This window comes from Herpailurus yagouaroundi, unplaced genomic scaffold (genome assembly GCF_014898765.1).
Source record: "Herpailurus yagouaroundi ecotype Mexico unplaced genomic scaffold, PumYag 159, whole genome shotgun sequence".
In the NCBI taxonomy this organism is placed as follows: Eukaryota; Metazoa; Chordata; class Mammalia; order Carnivora; family Felidae; genus Herpailurus; species Herpailurus yagouaroundi.
This window is the reverse complement of record NW_024412400.1, coordinates 11,722,600-11,743,457: the sequence shown is the minus strand read 5'-3', so window position 1 is coordinate 11,743,457 and position 20,858 is coordinate 11,722,600. Positions and strand designations below refer to the sequence as shown.

Sequence of the window (20,858 nt, the reverse complement as noted above, 5' to 3'; positions counted from 1 at the left end):
AGGTACAAGAGGCTGGTTCCAGTTTTCCAAGAATCTCTTCCTAGTTAATTGCCCATGGACACCATCCAATGTCCTCCAGGCTTTCCTGCAGTGCTTCCATTTGCTGCTAATTATTTTCTGGAAACAGAGCCCTTAGAAACAGGCTCCAAAAAGCTTAAAACCAAGGTACAAAACTTCAAGGATTCTGGTTTCTTTCTTTCTTGCAACCTAGCTTATTAGAGAATACTAGTGACCACCTAAGCTGCATCTCTGTTGGGTTGGGAGGGTTTTGAGAGCTATTAGACCTTCAATAACTCAAAGAGCTGCCCAAGATTCGGGGCGGGGGGGGGGAGGTAAAATAAGAACCATATTGTACCCTCTCCCGCTGCCATATTGCATTGACTGTGAGACACCTGCTATTCCCATGACCTTTCTTATCCTTTGTTGAGAGAGGGAGTTGAGCTTGGTTTGATGGCAAAATAATGTCAGATCTTTCTCTAAAAGTGTTGGGCCAGGGCCGGAAAATGCTGTTGACAATGCCAAAATTGTTTCTTTGATGCCCTGAGGTGATACAAATAATTCACCCCTAAAAGGCTGGAGCAGTGGGCTCTGGGGTCCACAGAATGACCATCTGTCCCACCTCCGCTCCTAAGGCCACAATGCAAAAGGATGAGCAGATCCCACAGGCAGCTGGGTGACGGTGGTATTTTTGTATTATAGGTTTTGCTTTTTTTCTTGAGAGCTTTCTGTCTGTAGATTGTTTATTTCTCACACTTAACTGTTGTTCTGTTACACCTGAAAAGGGTCTAGCGGGAGGAGAATGTTCATGGGCTCTGATTTCCCTGTGGGAAAAGTATATGCAGGGCTCACAAGGTTGTCCTTTTGCTGAGCTGTAAATCAGTGCTGTTTGGAACATTGCCTCTCCTTTTGAAGACTGGAACAGGTGAAAACATATATTTAAATTTAACTGGTCTGAAAGTGGCTAATAGAAAACTTGGCAAACCACAAAGAGGTCAAGAGCCAAGGGAGAACTACAGTGGTCAGTAAACATGCTAATAAATGTTAAATTTCACAATAACCAAAATTACAAATGCAAAATCCAATAGTAAAATACCAGTTTTTGACTATCACATTAGCAAATCCTTTCTTTTTTTAAAGATAGTACCTAAGGTTCATAAAAATAATATCCGGGGCCATGAAGGTATGGAGAATTGTAGAATCATGTAGTCTCGTACAGTAGAGTGAATTTTTAAATTTTCTTTTTTAAAGAAAACTTCCTAGGAGGTACTTGGGCTTTATATTTAAAGATCTTATAATTTTACATAAACTTTTCACTTTAGAAACGTGTCCTATGAGATTTCACTTCCATAAATGTAACCTAAAGCAATAATATGGATACACAGGACTCAGAGTAGTGTGATGGTTAATTCTGTGTCAACTTGACTGGGCCATGGTGCCCAGATATTTATTTGCTCAAACAACATTCTGAATGTTTCTGTGAGGGTGTTTTGGGGGTGAGATTGACATTTAAATCAGTGGAATTTGAGTAAAGCAGATATCCCTCCATAACGCGGGTGGGCCTCATCCAATCAGTCAAAGGGGTTTGACGGAAATAGAAAAGCTGATCTTCCCAGAGCAAGAAGTTCTGCCAGCAGATGGCCTTTAGACTTGAGCTGCAATATCAACTCTTCCCTGGGTCTCCAGGCTGCCAGCCCACCCTGGAGATTTTGGACTTGCCAGCCTCTATAATCATGAGAGCCAATTTATTTTAAAATCACAATAGATGTTAGATGATAGATAGATAGATAGATAGATGACAAATAGGTATCCTATTGGTTCTATTTCTCTAGAGAACCCTAATTCAGGGGGCAATGAGAAAAGAGCTTTATTCTCTTCTTCAGCTCTGCACCTTTCAAACCACTTTATGGGGCTGATTCATCCCGTCCATCCAAGGAAGCTTGAGTGAATTCCATGAGATTTGTGGTCATTTTCACATAATAAAACTCCTCCCATCACTCCTAGTCACCAAATAGACTAACTTCCATTTTGTGTTGACTCTCACGTCAGAAGAATAAAAGCTCAGATTTCATCTAAAATTCCAATTCCTTTCCTCCTCCATCCTGGCCCGCTACAGTCTCGAAATCTGTAGTGTGCAGGGGCTGTGGGTGGCTTTGTCTGTCTTCCCCATCCAGGTACTCTTGCCTCCTCCCCTCTCGCGAGGCTATCTCCTCCTCCGGAGTCGGTGTGGGAGGAAGGGGAGGGAGAGGTCGGGTGAGGGAAAGAGCTCAGCTGCTGGGCCTGGGCACAATGGCACATCGTTTCCACGTCATGGAAGCTATTGAGATCGTCTTCCTCGTGGAGGCAAGTTCGTGGATTCTTCAGGAACTGAACCACTACTCCTTCACCCCAGCCCGTCACCGGGATCATGTGCCCTCTTTTCCTTAGCATGGACTGTGCTTCCCCGCCTCACCCCCTCCCCCCGTGACCCCTACAGCTCCCTAGCCTTCCGCAGGCCATTCCACATGGACTTCCTCTTTCCCTTCCTGCTGCCCCCTCCCTCCCTCCCCACACAGCCTTTGGCTGCTTCTTTGAGGCACAGGAGGCCGACATCATTCCTTCCCCCAGAGCAGCTAGGCAGCCTTCACCTCTGACCTTTAGGCGTCTCCAGGTGAGGTTCTGTGGGAGGCACACATTTCTAAGCTCACTCTCTTGGGTAGATCTGCGTCTCCTTGAAAGTCCGGCTTAGGCCACCTAGCTAACCTCCCTCTGGAACGCACCCACCTCAGCTGAAACGCAGAGAAGGCCAGCATTGTAACATATTTATATACAACCTCCGGACACAAGACGGTCATCTGTGTTGTCTACACGTCGAAAGTTAAGTCTCAGAGAAATGCATTAAATTTTCTGAGATCACACAATCAGTCTATGGCAGAGCGTGGATTCGAACCACTGACCGTCCAATTTCCAGCTTGAGCTCTCGGTGCCATAATGAAAGGGCTTCGTAGGAGGGTTGGCCTTGTCATGACTCCCATCCTCTCTCAAAGCATTCCCTTAGTTCACTGAGCCAACATAGGGGGCTTGGGGAATAGTCCACCCCCACGTGGGCCCACGGGAGCCTGGCAGGAAGGCTCCACACACTGCATAGGAGTCCTGGGAGAGCAGAGCTCCAGTGCAGCCCAGAAGCCCCCAGCTTAGCAGTTCCCCATCATCTCAGAGCCGCGAATGGCACAATCCATACACTTCGCTCTCCTGATGGATGCAAGGGAAGCACAATGTGAGCACCGAACGTTAGTACGCGTCTATGAAAGTCATTATCAACATCACGGGGAATGAGAGAAAAACACAGCATCTCTATTTACAGTGAGGGAAAGACAAAAAAACACTCTTCCAAGCATATGCTTAATCACACTTCCGTACAGGGAGGGGGAAATTACCTGAAATCTTTCCTCCTGTTGGATCTTCCCTTGGAGGTGGATGCTTCTAACTCCCTAATGGCTGCAGGAGAGAGCGGCCCCGCATTCAGGTGCCAGCCTGCTGGGGAGCACATCAAAGCACCTTTGTTTTTTAAGTGGGACACACCCGCCCAGCTGACCCAACCCCACGCCCTTCTGGATCCTCTTTCTTTTCTTTGTGGAATCTGCAGTAAGCTCTGCAGCTGACCCCAGAGGTCACCCCGCAAGCACTTTCCTGTTTGAAACTTGTTCCGCTGGCTGGCCGCATTTCCACTGGCTCTGAGTCATTATCCGCCCCAACCCCCCATCTACACCCCCATGAGATGAAAGAGCTCTACTCTCTCCACCACCCTAAGCACAAAGTTGCTGTTGTTTTTGTTGTTTAGATTTGCTTTCGGTTTTTAAAAATAAAAACCCATGTTGCACTTTTTTCTTATTACAAAAGCAATACATGCTTGTCATGAAAATATTCAGTGCCGAGAAGCAGAACGAAGAAATAAAAAGCAGCCGTTATCCCACCGAACAGAGAACAAGCATGGTGAGTCTTGTTGGAATACATCTTTCCAGACTTCTTTCTCTGCAGAGAGCTATCCGTTTCGTGTTGCAAAAGGAGACCACACCGAACACCCTGGTCGTGAACTTGCTTTTTCCATTTGGCACTACGTTGAAATTTTTTTTGTTCCATGTCACTAAATATTCTGCACGATTTTAAAAATATTTTGCAAGATGAATAATGTTTAGCGGTTTTTGTCGGACTATACAAGCAATTCACACTTAAAATTTCACATCCTTTGCTCCGCCACTGCTCCCCTGGGGGCACTGCAGAAATATTATGGGTCAATCAGAACAATGCACCCTTGATGTTTGTCCATTGGAAAAACAGGGGCATTGCTAATGTTCTCTTAAACACCTCCTGGAGGTTATGACTGGTACTGGTTTGGAGAGCTTCATAACACTCAAGTCCAAATAATTTTCCCATCTCTCTTCTGTCTTCAAGTCAAATTAGAAGAGGCCCAAGCCCTTGCCACCCTCCCCGCCTGCCCCAACTACCACATCGGAAGCGATTCTGAGTATCTCCTCCCACCCCCACCTCGAGAACCCGCCTCCCCATGAACTATTATACAAAACACAAACCCCGAGGCCAGAAACCTTAGAAGACAAGCGCGAGCCCAACTTCCGTACCAACCCAGAGAGCACGAGGGTCTACCCACCCATCTACCACCCCTGGTATCTTACCTCTTCACCATGACCTTCGGTACTCCAGCGCTAACAGATGCTACTGGCCAATTGGTGGTGACACCAACCTGAGGCATGGGCTAGCTCCCAGCATGGCGGCTTCCAAGAAAGGAAGCCTCCGTTCTCTGTCCTGCATCTCCACCTCCAGACGCCCCTCCTCCACCCTTTGACTCCTGTAGGGAACCATTCCACCCATGACTCCGGCCAGGGGAACCAGGTCAGAAATGGCTTCAGGCACCCATCACTTGCCAACCAGAACCATCATTTATTCCATTTTCTTCCTGCAAGGAGCCACAGCTACACATCTGGAATCCCCCGTCATCTTTCTTTTCGACACTGGAGATACAAAAAATATACTCCACTCCCCTTCTGTTCAACAGGACACAGGGGTAGTGATTGAGGGATTCAGGCCCTCAAAACAAAGAACTCCACAGGCAGCTTTGCCTCTTTGACCCTGGAATATGAACTTGCTGGCTTTCTGCCTTCAAACCAATAGAGAATGCTAACCTCGAAGGAGAGACCAGACCTCCTTTAAGAGTCTGGGAGGAAGAAAAGGCTGCCTATTCACGATGGAGAAAGGAATAATTATCCCACCTCACTTTTGATTCTGCAACCCAAACACAAGGAAGGGACCCACTTAAAGCTTCTTGCTAAAACAGTGAAAACCAAAACCCTAGCTAAAGTTTTAAATGGGTCACCCTGCTGTAGAGCAAAATTAATCTTCAATGGACCGCTCCTCCTCGCTTTAAATGAACAATTACCGATTGTCTTTAGAAAAACAACTGGGTTCCATGAAAAATCCCCCCGGGATTGGAGTCAGAAAACCCAAGTTATTCTTTCCCTGTCTCTTACCACCCGCATGACTCCAAGCCAAGTATTAAACTCTCTGAAACCTGATTTCTCTCTCTGCCTAAGATTGGACTTGACAGTGAACCTCAATATCCAAAGTCCGTTGGCCAAGAGTCTCTGCTTCCCTGGATGATGCTTAACAGTTTACTACCAACACTGACCAGATCAATTTATTTTTCTGTGCATTTTTATTTTATAATTTCCAGGAAAACCTGAATATCCCACACTTGCTCAATAATGTGGGACTCGGAAAAGTACCCTAGTTAGGTGACACAATTGATATACTATAATTTACTAACTGTGTGACTCTGGGCAAGCCTTTAGCCTCACTGAAATTCAGCTTCCTCCACTATAATGATAGCTAGCACAAATTCTATAGGCCAGGCACTCACCTGAATGTTTAGGTATATTCACTCATTAAAACTTCACAGTTGTTGGAGCTCAGTCTTTTCAGCATCCGACTTTGGCTCAGGTCATGATCTTATAGCTCGTGAGTTCGAGCCCTGCGTGGGGCTCTGTGCTGACAGCTCAGAGCCTGGAGCCGGCTTCAGATTTCGTGTCTCCCACTCTCTCCACTCCTCCCCCACTCACGCTGTGTCTCTCTCTCAAAAATAAATGAACGTTAAAAAAAAAAAAAAACACTTCACAGTTGCAAACCTATAAGGTAGATACTATTATTATCATCGGTCTTACAGGTGAGGAAACGGGCATGAAAAGTTCAGTGACTTTCCCAAGGTCACACAGCCAAGAAGTGGAAGAGACAGGATTCAGCCCAGGCATCTGGTCTCAGAGTTCATCTTCCTAAATGTGTGTCTCAGCACCTGTGGCTTTGAGACAAGGGGTGGGAAGTTAGGCTGACCTTGTAGGATTGTTGAAAGGGTTAAATGGATATAAGACATTGTACCTGACACACAATATATAAGTTAGTATTACTCAATGTAGAAGTTAATATTACTATATTGTTATTTTCTAGATGAATCTGCTAAAGTATCTGGCTGCCAGATGAAATTTATTAAAACTCTGTGTCGACATAGACAAACCCAACGATGATACAACGCGCAGTGAATTAAAGGTGAATATAAAGTGGTATTACGTTCGGACCGTGCCTACGTACAATTTATACTCACATTTCCTTCCGTTGGCTATTGCTGTGCAGTAGATAATAAGTACATATTTCTCATGTGTTTGTTACTTGGCTACGAATCCTCACGTTGAGACAGGGCTGACCTGGGCACTTTGCCATCAGGCCGCAATCCACAGACGCAGATCGGACACAGGTCTGCCCCATTCTGACGCCCAGGCTGGAAGGGGAGCGGGGCTCTTCTCGTGCCAATGACGGCGGCACGAGTGGGCAAGCCCCACTGCACGAGAGCCTGCCAGCCTCAGGACATCCCATCAGTTGAAGTCATCATATGGCTGAGCCCAAAGTAAAAGAATGAGAAAGAAGACTCCGGGGGCTCAGGGGTGGCTCAGTCGGTTAAGCTTCTGAGTTTGGCTCAGGTCTTGATCTCATGAGTTCGAGTCCTGCATCGGGCTCTCTGCTGCCAGCACAGAGCCTGCTTCAGATCCTCTGTCCTGCTCTCTCTGACCCTCCCCTGCTCATGTGCTCTCTCTCTCTTTCAAAAATAATCATTAAAAAAAATAATAATAAAATTTTTTTTTAAAAGGAAGAAGCCTCCACACCCTGTGAGGTCAAAGCGAGGCACATGGCCAAGTCCAGTATCAACTGAACAAGAAAGGAGTCTTTTCCCATGGAAGTGGAGGTAAGGAAGTGAATTTTTTCTAACAATTTACTACAAAAAGGAACAGATAGAAATAGAGGAAACTGAGAAGGACAACTAGTTTGGTAAGATCATGGGTGAATATTTTATCTTCTTTCCTTTCCACAATCACATGAATTATTTTGCTGCCTTTAAGATCAAAGGAGGAAGACAAAAGGAAACATCAAGAATCTGTCCAAAAAGAAAAGGCTAAAAGGAAAGACTATACTAAGTAGCATCTGTTCACTCATTCAGCAAGCATTTCGGGCCCTAGTGTGCTCCGGGTAAGTCACAGCCCCAGTCCTCAAGCAGCTCATGGTCCAGTCAATGAGTAGAGATGGTAATGACCATGATGCTAATTATAATAATAGGCAACATTTATTAAGTGTGCCATATCCCAGGTGCTGGGCTAAGTCAGTTACACAGTGCAACCTCTTATAATCCCATTACAAAAAGTCTATTAAAGGAGCACCTGGGGGGCTCAGTCAGTTAGGCATACCATTCTTGGTTTCAGCTCTGGTCACGATCTCATGGTTTGTGAGTTTCGAGCCCCGCATCGGGCTCTGTGCTGACAGCTCAGCCTGCTTTGGATCCTCTGTCTTTCCCTCTCTCTCTCTCTCTCTCTCAAAAATAGACACTTTTTAAAAAGTCTATTAAAAATTCTGTTATCATCCCTTTTGATGCACAGAGGCACAGGGGCACAGAGAGGTCAATAATTTAGGCAAGGTTGCCCAGCTAGCAGCTGGGCAGCCCAGCTGCAGACTGTGCACCCAACTCACCTCTCTGCTCATTCACACACATTGCCCTGACCCGCCCCGGTGAGCCCCCTCCCTAGCCTTGAATTAGAAGATTACTAACACCAAGCGTCCCTCCTCTGGGAGGGTCGGCAAACACAAAGCCTCCCCTTTGAAATGTGTACCTAACGAACCAGATCTCCCAGGCAGACGTGGGCAAAGGGTGCCAGGCTTCAGTAAAGAAAACTGGGAAGCTTGGAGAAGAGGACAACGTTCATTTTCTAAGGGAGGCTGAGTAAATGCTCCGTGAGGGCGGCGATGAGCGTTCCTCCGCCTCAAACGGAACCAGTAAAAATTAGGGCCTGCGCCACCGCACGGGGGAACTGAGGCAAAAGTGAACCTCTCCAGGTAACAGAGACTTTTGCGTGGAAAGAGCCTACCAAGGGGGGCAGCGGGGCCACAGATCCCTTTCACGGAGGCAGCGTGGGGAAGCAGGTCAACCAGGGGGGCAAGGGGCAGATGGCTGAGATACCCTCTCAAGATAACGGAATTCCAAAACTATTTTACTCAGGTTCTTCATCCACCTCACTTCCACCAAGCAGCAGAGGTCTGAGCAAACCACCGTTCAGAGCACCAAATTATGCCTTCCTTCTTGACTTCCCAACTCTGCCCAGACCACCCTGGAGTCTGCTTCTGCAAGGCCTTGAGCTGTGAAGGCAGTTTCTCCCACCCCTACCCCCCAGAACCAAAACAAAACCCCAGAAAATGGGGAGCCATATAAACACTGGCATTGAACTCAGCAATTTCAAACACAGTGAGAATATTTCATCGCTCGGTAGCTGAGACTGGCAATGTAAATAAAAACCAACGGCCAGCAAGGAGAGTGTTTGATGAAGCAAGGAGGAAAGAGCTTATTTGTTTAAGAGTCCGATTCAACTCCTCGCAAATGACCTGACAAGTAACTCATGAAAGAAATGGCCACATTTAAGCTGCAGGCAGCCCTTCCAGAGACATCCTACCACGAGGCGGCCAGCAGTACCTTTCTCTTAGAAATAATGGCCACTCATATCGAGGACAGTAACAGAAAAATCAGAGTCCAGCTCTCCCATTAAAACTGGGTCACTCTTAGCCCGAGCAGGCCCCTCGAAACAGCTCTCTCCCAGCCAGCGCACCTGATTAACAACCCGTAGGGGCTGGCAAAAAATCCCATTTAGCCCCGGACCGATGGGTTTCCAGCTCTATCAGCCCTCGCATTACTGACGGGGAAGAAAACAAAGAGATTAAAGAAGTAATATTTGTAATAGAGTTTTCTAATGCTTCTCCCCCGCACCGGCTCAGGGCCTGCACGCAGCTGGCTCCAGCCACTCGCTCCCCCATCCTTCCTGCTGCTTTCCCATAAAGACCTCAGGAAGGCACCGATATTTCTGCGGCTCTGGTTCCGTTGTTTCCTAATGTGGGAAACCCTGGCCAATTCTGCAAAGGTGGAAAAGGAACGCGCGCTGGCTCGGGGAGGTGGGAGAGGCGTCAGAGGGACCCCCCCCCACCCCCGCCGTGGTACCTGGCATGTGGGGGGTGGAATGGAGCCCTGGAAAGGGCTGCGGGAGGGGGCACCCTAAAGACATCAGGTTTCAATTAAAGCCAGGGGGTGGCCCTGGGACTACCTTCCTCTTGTCTCCGAGTCTCTTTGTTTTACGGCCTCCTCTCTTCTTTCTGGATCATCTTGTCATAACTCCTGTCAGGATGTGACCTTGCAGTCAATTCTTGCGAAGGTACCACTTGGAAAGAATGTGATCTGGGGTCCCGGCTCCAGGCGAAGGGTCCGGTGAAAGATGGCGACCACTTTCTGCCACTGGTTTAAGGGTCTGGTTTACCTGAGAAGGAGGGTCACGGAGAGCACACGGAGCAAGGAGTAGGGGTGGTGTGGGGGGAGGGGAGAGGGGCGAGAGGGGAGGGCGCTGAGCCCGTGGCAACGGGAACAAAAACTAAAGAGGCACACGTGCCCCTTGAAGACACCACGCGAAGTGAGGTGAGCCAGTTACAAGAGGACAAACACCGTAGATGCAATTTCCTGTTACGTACATCTTATCACACATGCAATTTTTTAAGGCATGGTGTGAGGGGAGGGGGGGGGTAGTTTGCTTGTGTGGAAGACCTAGTCTGACAGGAAGCAGATTCGGGGTCACTCTCAAATTCAGGGGCCAGAGGACAGGAGGCAGAAGGGGGAGGGTGCCCTGGGCCGCCAGGACGGTCCGGGAAATGCCCTTCTCAGCGGTATCCAAACTAGGGAAACTGGAATCGTCCCCGACTGACTGAGGGAGGATGAAGCCTTTACTCTGAACCATCCTGTGTGTGCAAAAGACCGCCTCCATGCCTTCTCACGCGGGAGGAGGGACCAGGAACAAGTGGGAGTCTCCTTCCCTAGAAGAACCGCCTCCAGGCCATTCTAGGAATTCTGGGAATAAACACGGAAAGTGTTAAGGGTCAGTTGTGGTTACGCTCAGCCTCTCAGATCAGGAGTGAGACGGCTCGCAAACCTGACCCACGGAGGTCACTGAAACTCGGCAAGAAAGCCGAACAGATCGTGGTCCCCAGCACCCCAGCTGCGGACGAACCGTGATGGGTTAGGCCAGGCAGGGTGTGCGGGGCGGTCGGCCGGGCCCGCCCCTCCCCCCGTCCTGGCGTCGTTCAAGAGGGAAACCTTCCCAGACTTAGCCTGAGAACCCCTGTCCAGGGAGGCCCAGCCTCGAAAAGCACTCTGGGCTCGCGGCTCACCGTGGCATCCTGTTTGCTACGGGCAAGCATCTCTTCTGTGGGTTATTTTTGTCTCCGGCCTTGGCTTGTTTTTTCCCAGGGCTGTTCCTTGGCTCGTAGCATTTCTTCCCCGGTTTATTAAAAACTGAGATAGATCGCCTAATAAATCTCTGCTCAGTTTTTCCCTTCACAGCTCTTCAACAATTGCCAAAGTCACAGAGTTGCGTCTTTCCCACAGCGGGAGGCTAACACAATAGCTGGTGTGTTCGTGGAAACATATAGATCAAGGAAACAAAGAGAAAAGCCTTTAATTATTCAGAAGCCTCCCACCCCTGGTACTAGATTTACTTGCCTGGGTTTGACTTAAAGGGGCAGAGCCACACCTGAGAAACCAGCAAGCTGCGACCACAGCCCGCCACGCGGGAAGGAGGGCCTGCCTCGCTTTGCTGGATGAACGTGGACCGGACGGTTGTTGGGGGCACTCCTAGCGCCTCGTTTTTTAACGCATTTTTAAAGCGTATTTATCTATTTTGAGGGGAGGGGGAGGGGCAGAGAGAGAGGGAGAGAGAGAATCCCAAGCAGGCGTATACCTTAAACTTACACAATGTTGTAGATCATTTGTATCTCAGGAAGCTGGGAAAAAAGTGAGTCCTTCCAATAAATAAATAAATCAACAAACATTTGAGAAATACATACATATATATATGGATTATAATTATATAGTTATAATCTTTAAATCGAATTAGAGGGGCGCCTGGGTGGCGCAGTCGGTTAAGCGTCCGACTTCAGCCAGGTCACGACCTCGCGGTCCGTGAGTTCGAGCCCCGTGTCGGGCTCTGGGCTGACGGCTCAGAGCCTGGAGCCTGCTTCCCATTCTGTGTCTCCCTCTCTCTCTGCCCCTTCCCCGTTCATGCTCTGTCTCTCTCTGTCCCCAAAATAAATAAACGTTGAAAAAAAAATTTTTTTTAAATAAATCGAATTAGAAACCGCGGCCCCTCGTTTTTTTTTCCATTTTGTGAGTTTGGGTGTGCTGCATTTCATTTTGTTGAAACGCAGTCCATTTGTACACATGCTCTGAAAGCTTTACAAATTCTTAGAGACAGAAGATGCATTCATTCCTCCTCCTCCACTGCCCGTGTTATTGGAAGGTCAGAACACTGAAATGTTCTCTTTCAGGAGTGTTTTGTTTCAAACATCTGGCGACAACTGCCTTGTGAGACCAGAAAATGAAATCAAACACAAAAAGCCCCCTCCCTCTCCAGGGAGCGTTCTGGAGCGGGAATGGCCCTTCACAGCAGTCCCAAGTATGGATAAAGGGCCCAGGCTTTTAGACTCCCATGTGATCAGTCGTTAGACGTGCCCCAGCCCTAGGGGAGAGAATGTCCTTGGGCAAGGTGGCCCTCTTCAGTAGAGGTAATTCCAGCTGGAGGCCATCTGCCAGTGACATTCCCAGAAGCTGGAGGAATAGTCCTTCATTCCTGAAGGGGGTCCTGCTCATCAGAGGCATTTTGCCTGAAATGACAGGCAGGTTTTCTCCCCAGCTTGACCAGATGCTACCCCTAATCCTGGCTCCTTTCCATTTGGGACAGACCATGGCAGTACTTTAAGATGCTAACCCTAAAGTGACAACAGCTGCATACCCTCCCGCCACACCTCTTCCGGGCTCCAGGTGGAGCATTCGCCCTGCTTCCAGGGCACAGACAGCCAACAAAGAGATGCGGCATCCAAAGCAGTGGACGAGCTATAGGAAATCGCGCCTGGAGATCAAGCTTCAATCCACGGCTGCAGCTTTAAGGTGGTACCATGTCAAAAGCCAAAGAACAATGTGGCCATGTGGGGAAACGGCCACCCAGACGTTCAGTCTCCCCATCACAGGACTCTGAGAGTGGCAGATAGTGTCCCATGTCCTCCGAGAGCTGGCCGTTCCCCAAACAAACACTCCCATAAAACAGGCCACCTGGCCTTGATTCTGGGCCAGACGTGGTGCCCAAGTGTGGAAGGACTATGCTAGAAGGACAGGGTGGGAAATGTCTAGAAGAGTACAGCCCCAATCAACTTAGACTCGCGAGCGAGAAGTCTTCATACAAGATGGCTCTCAAAATCATTTTTTCTTTGTTTTATTTGGAGTTTCTTGCTGTCCCTGTTGTTCTAACCATGTAACGGTGGGAAGATAAGTATTTAACCTCACCCCGGGAAGGAGCCAGAGCCCCACCTCAGGCTTCCGTGGAGAGGGTTTAAGTGGGTGCTCAAAGTCGCCTCTGTCTTCCTGTGTTCCCAAGGATTATCTCAAAGCTCTTGACCAGACTGACCCACACATGAATTTAGCCTCCCCTTCGATGTCCATAAGTTAAAAATCTCACACGAGACCTTGTAGCTTCTTACCAACAAGACAAACTCTGGAAGAAAGATGAGGGGAAAGAAGACATTTCAGGGACCCAAACGATTTGACGGAACCCCGTGAAAGTGTGCTAGGGCCACCATAACAAAACACCACAGACCGGATGGCTTAAGCAACAGAAATTTGTTTTCTCCTAATTGTGGAGGCCAGGAGTCCAAGATCAAGGTGTCAGCAGGGTTTGCCTCTCCCGAGCCTCTCTCCTTGACTTGCGGACGACTGACTCCTCTGTGCGTCCTCACATGGTCTCCCTCTGTCTGTGTGTCTGTGTTCTTATGTCCTTATAGGACACCGGTTGTATTGGATTAGGGGCCACCCTAGTCACCACATTTTCCACTTAATTACCTCTTTAAAGGACCTATCTCCAGATACAGTCACACTCGGAGGTACCAGGGGTCTGCGCTTCAACATATGAATTTGGGGGGACACCAGTCAGCCCAGGACAAACCCTGAGCTTGTCCATTTTTTTTTTTAATTTTTTTTAACGTTTATTTATTTTTGAGACAGAGAGAGACAGAGCATGAACGGGGGAGGGGCAGAGAGAGAGGGAGACACAGAATCGGAAGCAGGCTCCAGGCTCTGCGCCGTCAGCCCAGAGCCCGACACGGGGCTCGGACTCACGGACCGTGAGATCGTGACCTGAGCCGAAGTCGGACGCTTAACCGACTGAGCCACCCAGGCGCCCCGAGCTTGTCCATTTTTAAACGGTCCTCCGGCCACTCCAGCACCAGGGGGTGGCTGCCCCTCCCACACTCTTCAGCCTGACCACATCTCGCTTTTTTCCAGGGTCAGGAACTTTGTCTATAAAAGGCCAGACAATAAATATTTTAGGCCTACAGGCCATATGGTCTCTGCCCAACTGCTCAAATCTGCCATCACAGCAGAAAAGAAACCCTAGAGAATATGAATAGATGGATGTGGGTGCATTCCAATAAAACTTTATTTATGAACACTGGAATTTGAATTTCATAGAATTTTCACAAGTCACGAAATATTATTATTTTGATTTTTTTCAACATTCAGAAAGTTTAAAACCATTCTTGGTTCACAGGCCCTAGAACGAACAGACAAGGGACCGTATACTTTTGGCCAGCAGGCGGTGGCCAAATGCTTCATTTGGTGGCCCCAGGAGCTCATAGGTGGCCCGCCCAATGCTCTCTGTTCCCACATCACTCTTCTCCAAGGTCTTCTGCAGGGCCTCACTCTCCAGACGCACCCGGGCCCCCACCGGGCTCAGCAAGTTCATTTCCGGCACAAAGAAAGTTTCCTTCCGACGAGGAATTCTGGTGCCAGCTGCTAGTAATCAATTCTTTAGGTCTGATACCCCCTCTCGATCAAAAACATGTCTTTTTCGCACCATTGTGGAACGAGACTATGACTCACATTTTGCCACTCAATAAGTCACTTCAGGCACTTTTCCAGAGACCTTTCTCAAGTGATTGCTGGGTGCCACGCCCTGGGCTAAGGGCTCTGCGGAGCCACTAAATTTGCACCGAAACCCCGAGATATGAAATTTTATTCTCCACGTTTTGTGGAGAAGACAACTTGGGCTCAATACAGTTGAGTAAATTCTTCGAGGTCACAGGGACAGTAGGTGACGGAGGCAAATCTGAAACCAGGACTCTCTGTCTCCAAATCCAGGCTCTTAGCCAGTGATGCTACCCTGTTTCCAAATGATACATCTCTCCTTCGAGGACTGGGCATGGTGACATGGGGGCATCAGAGCACAAGAAGCCAATGGCAGAGACAACAAACTGCCCACCCCCTCCTGTCCATTGCTAATAGAACCCCAATTCTATTTAGAGTTAATAATATGTGCCAGAAAGTCACATCTACCAGCCCTCCTTGTCCGGGGACACAAGTCATTAGATGGTGTTTTCTGAGAAATTCTTTAAAGGGGAATGACTCCGCTGGGAAGCACCCTCTCCCATTCTTCCTGCTTGAGATACCGACGTGATGGCTGGTATCTTGGCAACTAGCTTGAGCTCCGATGCGAAGCGGGAGAAGCATCACACCATAACGATAGATAAAGTGGATTTCTAGGAGTCTGAGTCTCTGTTCACGGAATTACCACATCAGCCCTCAACTGCCCACCTTTGCACTTCTCTTCGGGTGAGAAAAATAAAACCTTTAATAATGATATACGCCACTACGTTTCAATTCTACGTTGCTCATGGACAAAGGCCATTCCTATCTGACATAAGCCCTCTCTAAATATCACTCCCATAACTACCCTTAGAGGACTCATCAACACTGCTCTCTATTGGTCTTCTTACTTCAGAAGAGTCAGGGAACCATGCTAGCTGCTATTATCCTGCCCCATACCCTAATATTTCCACTACATGGACTCCACATCTCTACCTGCCAGCCTCATATGGTCAGGCCAGTGGTTACTGGTTCCCGACCAGGCCTGAGAATTTATTTCTCGGTAACCACCTGACCACGGGCTTGAGCTAACTTCTTATCTCCTCCTGGCCTTTCCTAAAAGAAAGTTCAATATCTTAGCATCGGTCATTACTCCTTTGCTCTTGTACGGTTCTTTGCATTTTGCAAAGCATGTCCATGAGCAGTATTTCTTTTGATTTTCACAACAACTTTGACCAATGAACAGGGATGGTATTTGTTGTGTCCTCATTTAAGAGCTCAGGAGGCTTGAGCTTGGAGAGGCTGAGTAATTCACTTACTGCACCGAGCCAGGATACAAACTCGGCTCTTTGACTCCCAGGTTCCCATTTTTTCCATTATGCCAGTTGCTCCTAGGAGACTTCTCAGATTCTGATGAGAGAAGCCAGAGACACAGCTCGGTTCAGATAACCTCCTTTAAAGCAAGTTTGTCTGGCCACCAACTGCCTGTCTCCACCCAATATCTGAATTGTTCGTCATCATCAAAAGGCTGATGTACTCACCTGAATCAAGCAAACGACTACGTGCTATTCGAAAAATCAATTAAATCAACACCATCTGTGTCCACCGTGCACTCGGGCTCTATAGTAGGTGATGTTGACACGAACAAACACTGACAACTCTGTAAACCCCTGACAGATGAATCACGTATGTGAGAACAGTGGCAGTTGTCCCGCTGCTGCTCCGAGGATGGTGGAAGGCAGTGACAAGTAAGGCTGAGAAGTTGCTGGCACCCGAGATAGGAGAAGAAATTGGCACTTCCCAATTAGTCAGGAGAGGCTTTTCGAGGAAGACGGAGTGTCAGACGCTATTTAATTTGTGAATGAAACAAGTTTAGGAAGATAAGTGCCAGTTCAAACAGAAACAGAAATGGGAGAATAATAATAAGAGCTAGCACTACACTTGCACCCTACTAGACAGATTTTTTAAGTGTAGGAACCAGAAATGGGCTGTGGCTGATGCAGGCACAAAGGGAATTTGCTGAGAAGGTCCTGGGTAACTCGCATAATTGCCAAGAATTCTGGAGGACCAGGCTCTGAAAATAGACACGAACAAAGATGGCGGACAGAACTACTCAAACTCCCACCACACAACTAGTCTAGCTCTGGACACAGTGTATCAGTTAGGTGCGTCAGCAGTAAGGCTAACAAACAACCCCAAACACCCAGGCACTTATGATAACGTATGTTTGTTGCACACGTGCCTGGCGTCATTCAGAGGCTCATAGGCAGCGTTGTAATCTCGGCAGGGCCACTGGTGAGGCTCCACATTGGCCAACTATTGGCTTTCCTAGGCTGGCCTCACCAGGAACGACTGTGGTGACTCTGCTCGGCTCCACATGTCCCTCATCCTCCACCATGTCTAGACCAGGTGGGTTCTCATGGAGAGGAGCAAAGGAATTGCAAGGCATGTAATGTCTCTTGAGACCGGGGCTCAGAACTGGGAGCACCATCAAAAGTTCAGCCAAAGCAAATCACAAGACCAGCCTCAGTTTAAGGAGTAGGGAAATAGATTCTGCCTCTTTGGTAAGGGAACTGCAAAAACACACAATAAACGCCCTGATACTGGGGTGTGTGTGGGGGGGGGGGGTGTGACAAATTAGGACCATTGATGCAATCATTCTGCCATCACTCATAGGAAACCACCACTAACACATCTGTCCTGAAACTGTATGTGGACTCCACCACCACCACCTTCCTTGTATTCCAGCTCCAGATTCAGGGCTCCAGACAAAGATACTGGGGTAGCTGGGACTAGATCATGGAGTTGTGCACTAAAGGCCAGAAACACTGGGAAACCAGGTATCTCCAGTTGTTTTCATTTCCTTCAGAGGAGAGGGGTTCTGCCTCTCACCAAGACCTATATACCAGTACCCCACACATAGGGAAGAAGTTCAGGTGCTGGATAGCACCTTTCTTTTTTAAAGTTTTATTTATTATTTTGAGAGCGAGAGGGTGTGAGTGGGGGAGGGGCAGAGAGAGAGAGGGAGAGAGAGAATCCCAAGCAGGCTCCTCACTGTCAGCGCAGAGCCCAATCGGGGCTCGACCCCACAAACCATGAGATCATGACCCGACTCACTCAACCGACTGAGCCACCCAGGTGCCCCTGCCAGCTGTTCTTTAAAACCATCCAGTGTTTGTTGGGGTATATTACAGAATGTCCCCAAATCTTTACCCCTCATTGTATCCATGCCTCTTGCCATATAGCTTGCTTGGGAGCCTTTGCCTTCCTCCATGGGCAGGGTGACCCATCTCACTCTTCGATGCTAAACTCAATCAAAATCATTCACGTGCTCATGTTGGCTCTTGCCTTATGGGATGTTAGCAGATGTCTCATAAGCAGATACTTGCAATGAGCTTGCACATTAAAGCTTGTTCTCTTGTACTTCTGCTGCCTCCACGGGAACGTGCCCAAGCTGGCCAGACAGAGAAAGAGAGACATGCGGGCTCAAGCGGAAGTTCCCCGGATGTCTCAGCCTAGATCGGCCAGCTGACAGCTAGGCAAGCCGCGGAAATGTGCTCAAGCCCAGCCTAGATCAGCCAAACCATCTCGCCAACCCCCAGCGGACTCAAACACATGAACAATAAACACTTCTTGTCACATGCCCTTGAGGTTTTGTGGTCACTTGTTACAAGGCATTATTTTGACAATGGAGAACGGATACCATCTGCCAGCAGTGTGCAGATTAATAAACTCGTTTCACTCTCAACTGCCAAGTTAGATATCAGAATTTTCACTTACGTGGAGAGGTTAGGTAACTGTGTAAACTTATTCAGGATGGACGTGATATTGGTTTTCTTACAACAGAAGCCACTTGCTGGATAACTTTAGCCTGGAACATAGTTAGAAAGAAGAAAGTCCATGACCCCATGCTGAACTTCTGGGGCAGGGCTTGTCCTCACCTTGCGTGGGCCAAACACGACTCTAAAATGAGCCAGGAAGGCTTGGATAATAACCAAGAAACTATTCCAAGGCTAATCCCATTAGCATGGACCCAGGGAACAATGCAAGGTCATTCCCTGTCCTGGAAAGTTCTTGAAATAAAGGAACCACCAAGAAGCACCTAGAAATACTTCAATTGTGTGTGGTTTCTCCTCCTAACTGGCTTAACCGTAATGGGATTTGGTCTATTCCTGGTTTTTAAAGGTCAACGAGTATTTAATGAATATAGATAACTCCGTAGACCCTGAGCCAGCACCACAGACATAGTGTGGCATCACTACAACAATCAGAATGCCCGGCACACAGTAGGTGCTTACGAGACAGTGGGGCCCTCCCTTGTCTTCTCATTCCTCATATTTAAGGAATCATACCCCCAAGACTTTTCACTTCTGTAAGTCACAATTCTTGGGGCCTGACAGACCCAAAGTTACCTGTTGGTTCAACATATATACTGTAGGCCTACTATGTGCTAGATGCCAGGAAGACAGAGACCTGGGGCTGACCTTGAGAAACTTAGAATCTAGTGAGAACCTAAATTTCTCAGAACCAGATTTAATTACTAACCGAAGGTAATATCCTCTTAGTGCCAAGTGAACTGTCACAAGCACCACATTTAGAGAAAAATAATGAAAGTGTCAAATTTATGTTATGTTAGAAGTTTATTTTATTTATTTAATCTCTATTACAAGATATAATGACTGGTTTTCAATTTTTGTAAAGATAAAGATACCGTTTTAATTTCCCAAATTGATGAATATGTTATAAATTTTCCATTTTTAATACATAAAAGCTGAAATCTATATTAGCTTGGATGCACATCTACTTTTGCCTAAGTCCACAAAACCATAAAAATCCCACTTTACAGCTGAAATTATAAGCTCCGAATAACATAAATGCTAAATCTATTCATTCATTTAAACTCTATTAAAGTTATCACAAATTATTATTTTAGTGTCTTAGAAGATAAATAGCCTTAAAAGGTAAAGGATCTTTTTCCAGGCAACTCCCATCTGTGATGCCACATTCTGAGGAAACACTTGGCAGAAAGTTCAAGGAAAACGTGAGAAGGCCAAATCTAGGGAAAGAGTTGTGATAATCACAAAGTTGGATTGCCAGGAAGACCTTAACATTATTGCTTACATGCACCAACCAGCATTTAACAGTGAGACCCAGTCATATGATCCCTATCATCTCTTTCCAGGGGCAATTTTGAAACCATTTGAAGAGCTATCCAACTTCATTCTTGCTTTCAAAGTCTTTTCTTTGAAGAGGGAGTTCTGTTTGTACAGGCATGTGCTCCCAACACACACCTTACCTTAGAGATTCATGGATTAGCATCCACAGGACCGATTCTTCATCAAAATGGCCATCTTCTCTACAGCGAAAAGGAAGCAGGGTTCAGAGGGAATGAAACAGGAAAAACTAATTTTGAATTCAAGAAAAGTTCTGAGCAAGAAGGAGAGTGAATGTGGGACAATGGAGCGGGGAAGGGGCCTGAATGAGATTCATCCATCAGCTGGGGATGTGCCCTCGGGTACTCATAGGACTCATAGGTCCTGAGTGTGCATGAACTGGGAGTCGAGGTAAGAAGGAGACCATGTCTGGCCCATCACGAGGGCTCAACAGATGACCAGGCAATGAAAGGCCCATTTTACTGCAGTGGACTAACAGCTTTCTCTTTGACTTTTCTGTCCATAAGGTGAAACTCACAAAGTCAAAATTAGCCTTAAATTTTCATCAAATTGCCCATAAACTATAGTTTTTCTCTCTTGCATATCGATGGCTAGATTTGTTGCGGCCAAGTTTACTTGCTCCACATTGGAAATCAACAAACTGGTACCTCTCACTGAGCCCATCACAGGCAGATTTTCCTCCAGTGATCGAACTCATGAGTATTTTTCAAATGAATGCCATATGAAGCAGCTGGCTTGCGTTAGAGGTTCTGTTGTAAGAAATAAATATCTTTAAGCGCTAGGAACACACTAAATGTAGCATGACAAGCATATCATAAGAGGCAGATGGGGACTCAGGTCAGGTAGGAGAGAGCAAATTTACCTCTGTGAAAGCACACCCAGGATAGAAACTTACAGAGCAGAATGTTGGGGCACCTGGGTGGCTCAGTCAGTTAAGTATCCGACTTTGATCTCAGCTCAGGTCATGATCTCATTGTTCAAGAGATAGAGCCCCACACCAGGCTCTATGCTGACAGCGTGGAGCATACTTGGGATTCTCTCTCTCTCTCTCTCTCTCTCTCTCTCTCTCTCTCTCTCCCCTCCTGCTTATTCTCTGTCTCTCAAAGTAAATAAAACAGAAAGAAAGAAAGAAAGAAAGAAAGAAAGAAAGAAAGAAAGAAAGA

General features: G+C 47.3%; 1 long non-coding RNA gene across 2 annotated transcripts in view; it reads right to left on the bottom strand.

The window, feature by feature from the left end:
- Nucleotides 1-18,180: 18,180 nt before the first annotated feature.
- LOC121033310 (uncharacterized) overlaps nt 18,181-20,858 on the bottom strand; it is a 5,844-nt gene continuing 3,166 nt past the window's right edge. The window contains exon 3 of one of the 2 annotated variants that reach the window (XR_005791819.1): nt 18,181-18,392. This is a non-coding gene — a long non-coding RNA (uncharacterized LOC121033310). Of the gene's footprint in view, nt 18,393-19,178; nt 19,578-20,858 lie in introns of those variants that run through there. The other variant, XR_005791820.1, reaches the window with a different exon arrangement.